The sequence below is a fragment of the Engystomops pustulosus genome, chromosome 2, assembly GCF_040894005.1.
Source record: "Engystomops pustulosus chromosome 2, aEngPut4.maternal, whole genome shotgun sequence".
NCBI lineage: Eukaryota > Metazoa > Chordata > Amphibia > Anura > Leptodactylidae > Engystomops > Engystomops pustulosus.
The window spans coordinates 108,286,387-108,298,565 of NC_092412.1; the positions used below are offsets into that span (position 1 = coordinate 108,286,387).

The following is a 12,179-nucleotide window of genomic DNA, read 5'->3' on the forward strand; positions in this document are numbered from 1 at the left end:
TGCACAGGATTTCAATTACCAATTACTGCAGTATTCTGATATAGACAGATTAATACATATCCCCCCAATTACCAATTACTGCAGTATTCTGATATAGACAGATTAATACATATCCCCCGTTATCTCATGAATGAGTAGCAAAGTCTATAATTGGTTAGCACTGTTGTTTACAGCATTAAGTTTCTGGGTTTCAGACCAACTAAGGGCAATACTTGTATCCAGTTTATGTATTCTCCTGCATGGGTTTTCCTTGGTTTCCAGTTACCTTCCACACTTCAAAGCTCTATGGGAATTCCGATTTTTTTACTTACCCACCCGAGTCGCGATCCCCAATCCAGACTGTCTGACGATCACGCACTGTGCCGCGATCCATGTAGATCCTGCGCCTGATATCCTGTGTCACTCACCGCTCAGGTTTGCCGGAGTTCACCTTCTTCTTCCCGGTGCATGTAAGTGCTTGGCTTGTGGCACACATTTAAATGTTAAATCCCGCGGCTAGTGCGAATCCGTCGGATCGTCCGATGGCCCGCCCCCAATTTGTGTCGCGTGAAAGCTGGTGCGATCGTGAAACAAACCGATCACGTGCGACACATTCCCCGGCGCAATCCCTGAAAAGTTGGGAAACCCGACAAAAATGTGGCCCTTAGTAAATAAGCCCCGATATTTTTATTGCCATATTTTAACGACATACATTAAAAGTTATATTTTATTCACCACTTATAATTTTCTTAACATACATAAGTTGAAATGATATATTGTCATTTGGTCCCATTTGTATTTCCACAATTAAATAAATGTAAGATAAAATGTAAGTTAGGAACACAAGACATGTTAAATAGTTCTCTTCCTGCCTTAGGATTTGGAAATTCTCAAGGTATCAATTTAACAAAATATAATCATCCATTATAGAATGATGTAGCAGTCACATGGAAAAGCATAATCTGCATCAAGTTATATGTCAATGTTCATTTTCGCAAAATACATATATTGTTACATCCATAAAAATGTTGTATGTTAGATAATAGGTAAGGAGGGAAAAGCTGCAATATTCATCCATACACAAGCGTGATCTATCCATACACAAGCAGGATCTAGCGTCCTCCTGCCCCCCGGTGTCATCTGTACCTGTTTTTTTGTAACAATCAGATACTGGATGCAGCCGAGGACTGGATGAACTAGTTTGCATGAAGCATAAAGGAGTGGAAATACTGGAACACTGTTTTTTCCATCTGAGGTAGGTCAGCCATCTTGTATCAGAGCAATGTAGAATATAGTCCTGTTCATCCTGCCTCCATTTTGCTTGTTGCCTGCATTGGTTATCTGCATCACTAATTCATGTGGTTGTAAGATGCTTGGACTGCCTTCAATAATAGGTTTAGTTAACGTTTTTTGGGGGTTGGATATCTGATCTTTATTTAGTGATTGCTCTTAAATTAGTAACTAATGCTTACATCTATATAAAGCTCCATAATCACAAGTAAGGGTAGGTGCTTACAAACTAGCTAATAGTAGTCTGCATTTTAATATTTACAAAAATATAATAAAAGAAGACAATTAAACAACTGTCCCCAAAACATATGCAACATAACTTAATTTCCATTACAACATTGATTGTTTTATAGAGGTCGGCCACTGCAAAATATTTTTTTTTTAACTCAGAGTGGGTTAAAAAGTTAAAATGATTCGAGCCACTCCTGTTCTTTTTTAATTTTACTGACTTTCTTCTTGACCCTTTATCCTGGTCTTCTCTTGACACATTTGTAAATAGTAACTCAGTGATGAGCGGGTTACCACTGTAGGCAGTGTTTGGCCAAGCAGGCATTCTTTGTGTGTCAAAGTGGACCAGTCGGCATAAGAGAAGCATAGAAAAGAAATCAGTAGGGAATTGGTGAGGTGAATTTCACTTGTTTATTTTTCAAACCACTCTGAGCCATTAAGCTAAAGGTTCTCCCTGTGGGACAAACCCTTTAATAAAGCACTCATGATAATTATGTAATATACTAATAATAAATGGTAAAAAAGCTAATAACCTCTTTCCAATTATTTGGTATAAATCAGCTGCCTATTGATTAACATGTGCTGGACGTTTCGATGCAAATATTCAAGTATATTTAAACAAACAACATGACTTATTAAAATAATGCATTCTACAAAAGAGGATTATGCTTAGCTGAACTTCATAGAGCTGTCTTGAAATGAAAATTTCTTGCTTGGATCACAAGGTCATATGCATACTTGAGAAAGCATTTTCTGAGATTTTCCTTTAATTTTAATATATTCTGCAATACAGGGAGATCAAATAACAACGATCTGTTCAACTAATAAAAGGCTGTAAAGTCGACTTCCTTCTAATGCCTAACATAATAAAGTATTGTTATCAGGCGCTTTCCATCATATAAGCTTTTCGAAAACTAGAAGTTTTGCCTGAAATATTCAGAAAACAATATAAAAATCCTGTATAAGGAAAAATTCCTGGAATCAAAATTATTTCAGCAAGACAAATATACCATGCTAAAACATATTATTTGTTGTAGAAACATAGCTGTACCTGATTTCTTAGATTAACCTCAAATCTCTACTGGTAAGATACTCATTATTTACTCATATTTTTACTTATTATAGTCAAAATCAACAGAATATGGTGAAAACACAACTAAAGCCTTCTGTACTTACTAACCGTGCTACACTAGAATGGATGAAAATACTGAATGTTCTCCATAAATCCACTAAAAACAATCAATATATTGAATACATATCACATACTCCACAACTCCTGTTGTTTTTGAAACTTTTTTGGATGTCTTTTGGATTACATTTATTATGCAGGTTTAGATAGTTTAATAAATGTGGTTTATTTTTGACACAGGAGATGTTTATGTTTATAATAGATTTTGTACTTTTTTAAGTAAAAGTTGCATAGATGTTTTTCATGCCCCACTGAAGACTTAAGTATATTCACAGCTAAATTAACAACTTTTAGCAACTGAAAAGTTGCACAGTACATAAACTTTTATGTTGCCCTAAATGAAACAGTAAAGTATAAAATTGCAATTATACAACCCCCCTCTCAAAAAGAAATTGTGTGCTGAAATATGTATGCGTTTATCAACGACATCGGATTTACTTTACTGTTTTTCTATAGAGAAAGAAAGCGAAGACCTAGTGTCTTATCCTCTAAAGTGAAACTGCATTGCAAGCAAACAAAATTGAAGTATAGAAGTGGCCAAAATACATAAGGATCTTGCATACTGGCAGGTAAAAACTACTCTCCACAAGACTCTGAAACTTAGGAAACATCCAGTAAGATAAAACCCTCCTACCCCCCCCCCCCCCAAAAAAAAAATTCTAAATGTTGGATTACACAGCAAGCACCAAAATTATAAAACTGTTTGTTGCAAGTGCTATTGATTTTCTATTATTCAATGGAAAATATTATATGTAGTACCAGGTACAGTCAATACAGAGCTTATGCAGTTGAGCCTTGTTATGAAGAGATTGCAGCCCACCCGAAACCTCTTCAATCAGCTGGTCAGCAGGTATGTTGGGAGTCACAACCTTACTTATGTAAAGTAAAACATCGCATAAATCAGTACATGTAATGTATAAACAGGGAGTAACAATACTTCCTTTAGTGTTCCTTTGGTGGTAGTTGCAATCTGTCATTCATTAGAAGCGATGTAAAACATTATTGGAGCTTATAACCAGTAATGAGTAACACAGGGAACAGAACTTAATATTTATCAATTTCCAATTTAAAACCTATACAGTGACATGTACAGAAACATTCATCCACATGACACCAATCATATACTCTTGGTACATGGTACAACATAATGAATCAGTTCTAAATTTGAGGTCCACACCAGAAAAAATTTAGGGTGACCTCAGGCTTCATTGCCACACATTGTGCTGGTATATTATGTATTATATAAAACTATTGCAATTAAAACAGTTGTGGTAAAACAAATACATTTTTGTGTTTGGCTGATGTTTAGGGATTAGAGATGAGCGAACATGCTCGTCCGAGCTTGATGCTCGGTCGAGCATTAGGGTACTCGAAACTGCTCGTTACTCGGACGAATACTTCGCCCGCTCGAGAAAATGGCAGCTCCCGCCGTTTTGCTTTTTGGCGGCCAGAAACAGAGCCAATCACAAGCCAGGAGACTCTGCACTCCACCCAGCATGACGTGGTACCCTTACACGTCGATAGCAGTGGTTGGCTGGCCAGATCAGGTGACCCTGGGATAGACTAGCCGCTGGCCGCGCTGCTCGGATCATTCTGTCTCTGGATGCCGCTAGGGAGAGAGCTGCTGCTGCTCAGGGAAAGCGTTAGGGTGTTCTATTAGCTTACTGTTAGGCAGGAGTGATTCTCAAAGAACCCAACAGCCCTTCTTAGGGCTACAATAACGTTCTACTTTTTTTATTTTAATTTGCATATTTTACCATTTTGTGAGGAATTAGCAGGGGGACTTGCTACCGTTGTGTTTAGCTCTTAGTGGCACACATATCCATAGCAAAGACCGAAGTGGGAAAATTCAGTAGGGGTTGGATTTCTATTAGGCAATAACTCAGTGTCATCTCATCTGGCATAGTACTGTGCTTCCTTTGATACTTGGCTAGAAAATAGCCATAGGAGAATACAAACAGCTTCTTGAAGCCTACAGTAGCGTTCTATATATTTGATTTCTGGTTGATCTGCTGGTGGCTGTAGTTTCTGCAGTGCATGTACTTGCCAATTCTGAGCAATTTGTAGTGAGACTTGCGACCGCTGTGTTCTGCGCTTAGTGGCGCACATATCCATAGCAAAGGCTGAAGTGGCAAAATTCAGTAGGGGTTGGATTTCTATTAGGCAATAACTCAGTGTCATCTCATCTGGCATAGTACTGTGCTTCCTTTGATACTTGGCTAGAAAATAGCCATAGGAGAATACAAACAGCTTCTTGAAGCCTACAGTAGCGTTCTATATATTTGATTTCTGGTTGATCTGCTGGTGGCTGTAGTTTCTGCAGTGCATGTACTTGCCAATTCTGAGCAATTTGTAGTGAGACTTGCGACCGCTGTGTTCTGCGCTTAGTGGCGCACATATCCATAGCAAAGGCTGAAGTGGCAAAATTCAGTAGGGGTTGGATTTCTATTAGGCAATAACTCAGTGTCATCTCATCCGGCATAGTACTGTGCTTCCTTTGATACTTGGCTAGAAAATAGCCATAGGAGAATACAAACAGCTTCTTGATCTTGAAGCCTACAGTAGCGTTCTATATATTTGATTTCTGGTTGATCTGCTGGTGGCTGTAGTTTCTGCAGTGCATGTACTTGCCAATTCTGAGCAATTTGTAGTGGGACTTGCGACCGCTGTGTTCTGCGCTTAGTGGCGCACATATCCATAGCAAAGGCCGAAGTGGCAAAATTCAGTAGGGGTTGGATTTCTATTAGGCAATAACTCAGTGTCATCTCATCCGGCATAGTACTGTGCTTCCTTTGATACTTGGCTAGAAAATAGCCATAGGAGAATACAAACAGCTTCTTGATCTTGAAGCCTACAGTAGCGTTCTATATATTTGATTTCTGGTTGATCTGCTGGTGGCTGTAGTTTCTGCAGTGCATGTACTTGCCAATTCTGAGCAATTTGTAGTGGGACTTGCGACCGCTGTGTTCTGCGCTTAGTGGCGCACATATCCATAGCAAAGGCCGAAGTGGCAAAATTCAGTAGGGGTTGGATTTCTATTAGGCAATAACTCAGTGTCATCTCATCCGGCATAGTACTGTGCTTCCTTTGATACTTGGCTAGAAAATAGCCATAGGAGAATACAAACAGCTTCTTGATCTTGAAGCCTACAGTAGCGTTCTATATATTTGATTTCTGGTTGATCTGCTGGTGGCTGTAGTTTCTGCAGTGCATGTACTTGCCAATTCTGAGCAATTTGTAGTGGGACTTGCGACCGCTGTGTTCTGCGCTTAGTGGCGCACATATCCATAGCAAAGGCCGAAGTGGCAAAATTCAGTAGGGGTTGGATTTCTATTAGGCAATAACTCAGTGTCATCTCATCTGGCATAGTACTGTGCTTCCTTTGATACTTGGCTAGAAAATAGCCATAGCAATAGGATAGCATTGTTTGGTTTTAAAAACTCAAAAAAAAACAAAAAACACAAAAAAAAAAAAAAAACACAAAAAAAAACAAAAAAAAGTAAAAAAAAAAATAAAGTTATAACTCTCATTTTAAAAATGTTTAACCCGAGGGCTAGGGGTAGAGGACGAGGGCGGGGACGTGGGCGTCCAACTACTGCAGGGGTCAGAGGCCGTGGTCCTGGGCGGGGTGAGACACCACCTGCTGATGAGGGAGCAGGGGAACGCCGCAGAGCTACACTCCCTAGGTTCATGTCTGAAGTTACTGGGACTCGTGGTAGAGCACTGTTGAGGCCAGAACAGTGCGAACAGGTGATGTCGTGGATTGCTGACAATGCTTCGAGCAATTTGTCCACCACCAGTCAGTCTTCCACGCAGTCCACCCATGTCACCGAAATCGCCACTCCTCCAGCTCCTGCACCTCAGCCTCCTCCCCCCCAGTCTGCCCCCTCCCAGGAAAATTTGGCATTTGAACCGGCATACTCTGAGGAACTGTTTTCTGGACCCTTCCCACAGTCACAAACCACTTGTCCGGTTGCTGCTGAGCAATTTTCCGATGCCCAGGTTTTCCACCAGTCACAGTCTGTGGGTGATGATGACCTTCTTGACGTAGTGGAAGTGTGTAAAGAGGTGTCCGACGATGAGGAGACACGGTTGTCAGACAGTGGGGAAGTTGTTGTCAGGGCAGGAAGTCCGAGGGGGGAGCAGACTGAGGGATCGGAGGATGATGAGGTGACAGACCCAAGCTGGGTTGAGAGGCCGGGTGAACACAGTGCTTCTGAGACGGAGGAGAGTCCTCGACCTGAACAGGTTGGAAGAGGCAGTGGTGGGGCCAGACGGAGAGGCAGGGCCAGAGCTGGTGCATCAGCGCCACTGTCAACTAGTGAAGCTCCCGTGGTGAGGGCTCTTGCGGCGAGGGCTAGATCTTCAGAAGTGTGGAGGTTCTTTAAGGAAACACCGGATGACCGACGGACTGTGGTGTGCAACATTTGCCAAACCAGGCTCAGCAGGGGTTCCACCACTACTAGCTTAACTACCACCAGTATGCGCAGGCATATGAATGCTAAGCACCCCACTCAGTGGCAACAAGCCCGTTCACCTCCGGCCGTGCACACCACTGCTCCTTCCCCTGTGTCAGCTGCTAGTCAGCCCCCTGCCCAGGACCCTGGCACAAAAACCCCATCGTCGCCTCCACGATCCTCCACAGCATCCACCAGCGTTCAGCTCTCCATACCCCAGACGCTGGAGCGGAAACGCAAATATAGTGCAACCCACCCGCACGCCCAAGCCCTTAATGTGCACATCTCCAGATTGCTTAGCCTGGAGATGCTGCCCTATAGGCTAGTAGAGACCGAGGCCTTTCGCAACCTCATGGCGGCGGCCGCCCCTCGGTATTCGGTCCCCAGCCGCCACTACTTTTCCCGATGTGCCGTCCCAGCCCTGCACCAGCACGTGTCAGACAACATCATCCGTGCCCTGACCAACGCCGTTTCTGACAAGGTCCACCTGACCACGGACACGTGGACGAGTGCTGCCGGGCAGGGCCACTATATATCGCTGACGGCACATTGGGTTAACTTGGTGGAGGCTGGGACCGAGTCTGACCCTGGGGCTGCTCATATACTGCCGACGCCGAGGATTGCGGGGCCTACCTCGGTCCAGGTGTTTCAGGCCTACTATGCCTCCTCCTCCTCCCACCCCTCCTCCACCTCCTCCTCCGAACTACCATCCGTGGGCACGGCGCCATCAGTCGGTAGCTCTAGGCACAGCAGCAGTGCCGTCGCTAAGCGACAGCAGGCGGTGCTCAAACTGCTGAGCCTAGGCGACAAAAGGCACACCGCCCAAGAGCTATTACAGGGCATCACGGCGCAGACTGATCTGTGGCTGGCACCGCTGAACCTCAAGCCGGGAATGGTTGTGTGTGACAACGGCCGTAACCTGGTGGCGGCTCTGCAACTCGGCAGACTGACACATGTGCCATGCCTGGCCCATGTGTTAAATCTGATAGTGCAGCGTTTCCTCAAGACATACCCCAATCTGTCTGATTTGCTCACGAAGGTGCGCCGCATCTGTGCGCATTTCAGGAAGTCCAGCCCAGATGCTGCCACTCTCAGGGCAGCGCAGCGCCGCCTCCAACTGCCCGCTCACCGACTGTTGTGCGACGTGCCCACGAGGTGGAATTCAACACTGACCATGTTATCCAGAGTTTACCAGCAGCGCAGAGCGATTGTAGACTGCCAGATGTCAACTTCCACCAGAACTGGTAGTCAGGTCAGTCAGCTTCCTCAAGTCTACAATGAGGAGTGGACGTGGATGTCTGATATCTGTCAGGTGCTGAGTAACTTTGAGGAGTCAACACAGATGGTCAGTGGCGATGCCGCCATCATCAGCCTCACCATCCCGCTGCTTGGCCTGTTGAAAAACTCTCTGGTCAGCATGAAGTCGGAAGCTTTGCGCTCGTCACAAGAGACGGGGGAAGAATATTCCCTTGTTGATAGCCAAAGCACCCTGAGGTCTGTTTCTCAGCGCATATCGGAGGAGGTGGAGGTGGAGGAGGATGAGGAGGAAGAGGAGGAGAATGTTGGTGAGACACAAGAGGGGACCATTGTTGAGTCCTTCACTGTTCAGCGTGTATGGGCAGAAGAAGAGGAGTTGGAGGAGTTGGAGGAGGAGGAAATGGACAGTCAGGCCAGTGAGGGGAGTGAATTCTTACGCGTTGGTACTCTGGCGCATATGGCAGATTTCATGCTAGGCTGCCTATCCCGTGACCCTCGCGTTCAAAGAATTTATTCCAGCACCGATTACTGGGTGTTCACTCTCCTGGACCCACGGTACAAGCAAAATCTTCCCACTCTCATCCCTGGAGAGGAAAGGAGTGTGAGAATGCATGAATACCAGCAGGCCCTGGTGCACAAGCTGAAACAGTATTTCCCTTCTGACAGCGCTAGCGGCAGAGTGCGTAGTTCTGCGGGACAAGTAGCGAGGGAGAGTAGGCGAGCAGGCAGCTTGTCCAGCACTGGCAAGGGTACGCTTTACAAGGCTTTTGCCAGCTTTATGTCACCCCAGCAAGACACTGTCACCTGTCCCCAGTCTCGGCAGAGTAGGGCTGATCTTTACAGAAAGATGGTGAGGGAGTACGTAGCTGACCATACCATCGTCCTAAATGATCACACAGCTCCCTACAACTACTGGGTTTCAAAGCTGGACATGTGGCACGAACTGGCGCTGTACGCCTTGGAGGTTCTTGCCTGCCCTGCCGCTAGCGTCTTGTCCGAGCGGGTTTTCAGTGCAGCTGGTGGCATCATCACCGATAAGCGTACACGCCTGTCGACTGACAGCGCTGACAGGCTGACGCTTATTAAAATGAATAAAGGCTGGATTTCTCAGAATTTCCAATCTCCACCAGGTGAAGGAAGCTCAACCTGAATAATTGATCCACTCCTCCTCCTCCTCCTCATTTTCCTCCTTCTCCTCCTCTTTGTACAGTAAAGCAGAGGAAAATGGCTATTTTTTGACAGGGCCCACTGGCTCTTGCTATAGTACTTCATGCATTTAATTTTTCTGGAGGGCCACCTACCCGGTCCTCTGTTTGAAACAATTTTTGTGAGTGCCACATACAGGCACTCAATCTATTCCATTTTTCTGGAGGGCCACCTACCCGGTCCTCTGTTTTAAAAAATTTTTGGGACTGCCACATACAGGCACTCAATCTATTCCATTTTACTGCAGGGCCACCTACCTGCTCCTCTGGTTTGAACAATTTTTGGGACTGCCACATACAGGCACTCAATCTATTCCATTTTACTGGAGGGCCACCTACCTGCTCCTCTGGTTTGAAACATTTTTGGGACTGCCACATACAGGCACTCAATCTATTCCATTTTACTGCAGGGCCACCTACCTGCTCCTCTGGTTTGAACAATTTTTGGGACTGCCACATACAGGCACTCAATCTATTCCATTTTACTGGAGGGCCACCTACCTGCTCCTCTGGTTTGAAACATTTTTGGGACTGCCACATACAGGCACTCAATCTATTCCATTTTACTGCAGGGCCACCTACCTGCTCCTCTGGTTTGAACAATTTTTGGGACTGCCACATACAGGCACTCAATCTATTCCATTTTACTGGAGGGCCACCTACCTGCTCCTCTGGTTTGAAACATTTTTGGGACTGCCACATACAGGCACTCAATCTATTCCATTTTACTGCAGGGCCACCTACCTGCTCCTCTGGTTTGAACAATTTTTGGGACTGCCACATACAGGCACTCAATCTATTCCATTTTACTGCAGGGCCACCTACCTGCTCCTCTGGTTTGAACAATTTTTGGGACTGCCACATACAGGCACTCAATCTATTCCATTTTACTGCAGGGCCACCTACCTGCTCCTCTGGTTTGAACAATTTTTGGGACTGCCACATACAGGCACTCAATCTATTCCATTTTACTGCAGGGCCACCTACCTGCTCCTCTGGTTTGAACAATTTTTGGGACTGCCACATACAGGCACTCAATCTATTCCATTTTACTGGAGGGCCACCTACCTGCTCCTCTGGTTTGAAACATTTTTGGGACTGCCACATACAGGCACTCAATCTATTCCATTTTACTGCAGGGCCACCTACCTGCTCCTCTGGTTTGAACAATTTTTGGGACTGCCACATACAGGCACTCAATCTATTCCATTTTACTGCAGGGCCACCTACCTGCTCCTCTGGTTTGAACAATTTTTGGGACTGCCACATACAGGCACTCAATCTATTCCATTTTACTGCAGGGCCACCTACCTGCTCCTCTGGTTTGAACAATTTTTGGGACTGCCACATACAGGCACTCAATCTATTCCATTTTACTGCAGGGCCACCTACCTGCTCCTCTGGTTTGAACAATTTTTGGGACTGCCACATACAGGCACTCAATCTATTCCATTTTACTGGAGGGCCACCTACCTGCTCCTCTGGTTTGAAACATTTTTGGGACTGCCACATACAGGCACTCAATCTATCCCATTTTACTGGAGGGCCACCTACCTGCTCCTCTGGTTTGAAAAATGTTTGGGACTGCCACATACAGGCACTATCCAAATTAAATTGTCTCCATAGCAGCCTCCACACGTTGTCTCCATTGCTACCTCCAAAAGTCGTCCATATAGCTGCCTCCATACATCGTCCCTTTATCAAACGAGGTGTGTCAGGCAGAAATTTGGGTTGTTTTCATGGATTCCACATCAAAGTTGTTACCTTTGTCACCACCCTGCTGTGTAATCCCCAAAATATACTGGCAAACTTTTACCATTTAGGGATATTATTTCAGCGCTTCTTGCGCATCTGTTTACATTCCCCTCACCCGGCATATCCTAAACTTATAAGAACGCTACTACACTTGATCTTATACAAAAGGTTCTTAGAAGTGCTGTTTGGGGAGTAGCCTAGAGACAGGGGCTTGGATTGGCGAAAGCTCGCCTGGCAGCGGAATGCCAGCTCCATGCGCATCATGCGCTTCTTGCGCATCTGTTTACATTCCCCTCACCCGCCATATCCCAAACTTATAAGAACGCTACTACACTTAACTTGGTGCAGGCTGGGACCGAGTCTGACCCTGGGGCTGGTCATATACTACCGACGCAGAGAATTGCGGGGCCTACCTCGGTCCAGGTCTCAAAGGCCTACTATACCTCCTCCCACCCCTCCTCCACCTCCTCCTCCTCCGAATTACCATCCGTGGGCATGGCGCCATCAGTCGGTAGCTCTAGGCACAGCAGCAGTGCCGTCGCTAAGCGACAGCAGGCGGTGCTGAAACTGCTGAGCCTAGGCGATAAAAGGCACACCGCCCAAGAGCTATTACAGGGCATTCCACATCAAAGTTGTTAACTTTGTCGCCACCCTGCTGTGTAATCCCCAAAATATACTTGCAAACTTTTACCATTTAGGGATATTATTTCAGCGCTTCTTGCGCATCTGTTTACATTCCCCTCACCCGGCATATCCTAAACTTATAAGAACGCTACTACACTTGATCTTATACAAAAGGTTCTTAGAAGTGCTGTTTGG

At 45.2% G+C, this 12,179-nt stretch overlaps 1 protein-coding gene across 14 annotated transcripts in view; it reads right to left on the reverse strand.

Annotated features, from left to right (window-relative positions):
- DMD (dystrophin) overlaps positions 1-12,179 on the reverse strand; it is a 1,566,296-nt gene that overhangs the window by 774,216 nt on the left and 779,901 nt on the right. The window lies entirely within an intron of this gene.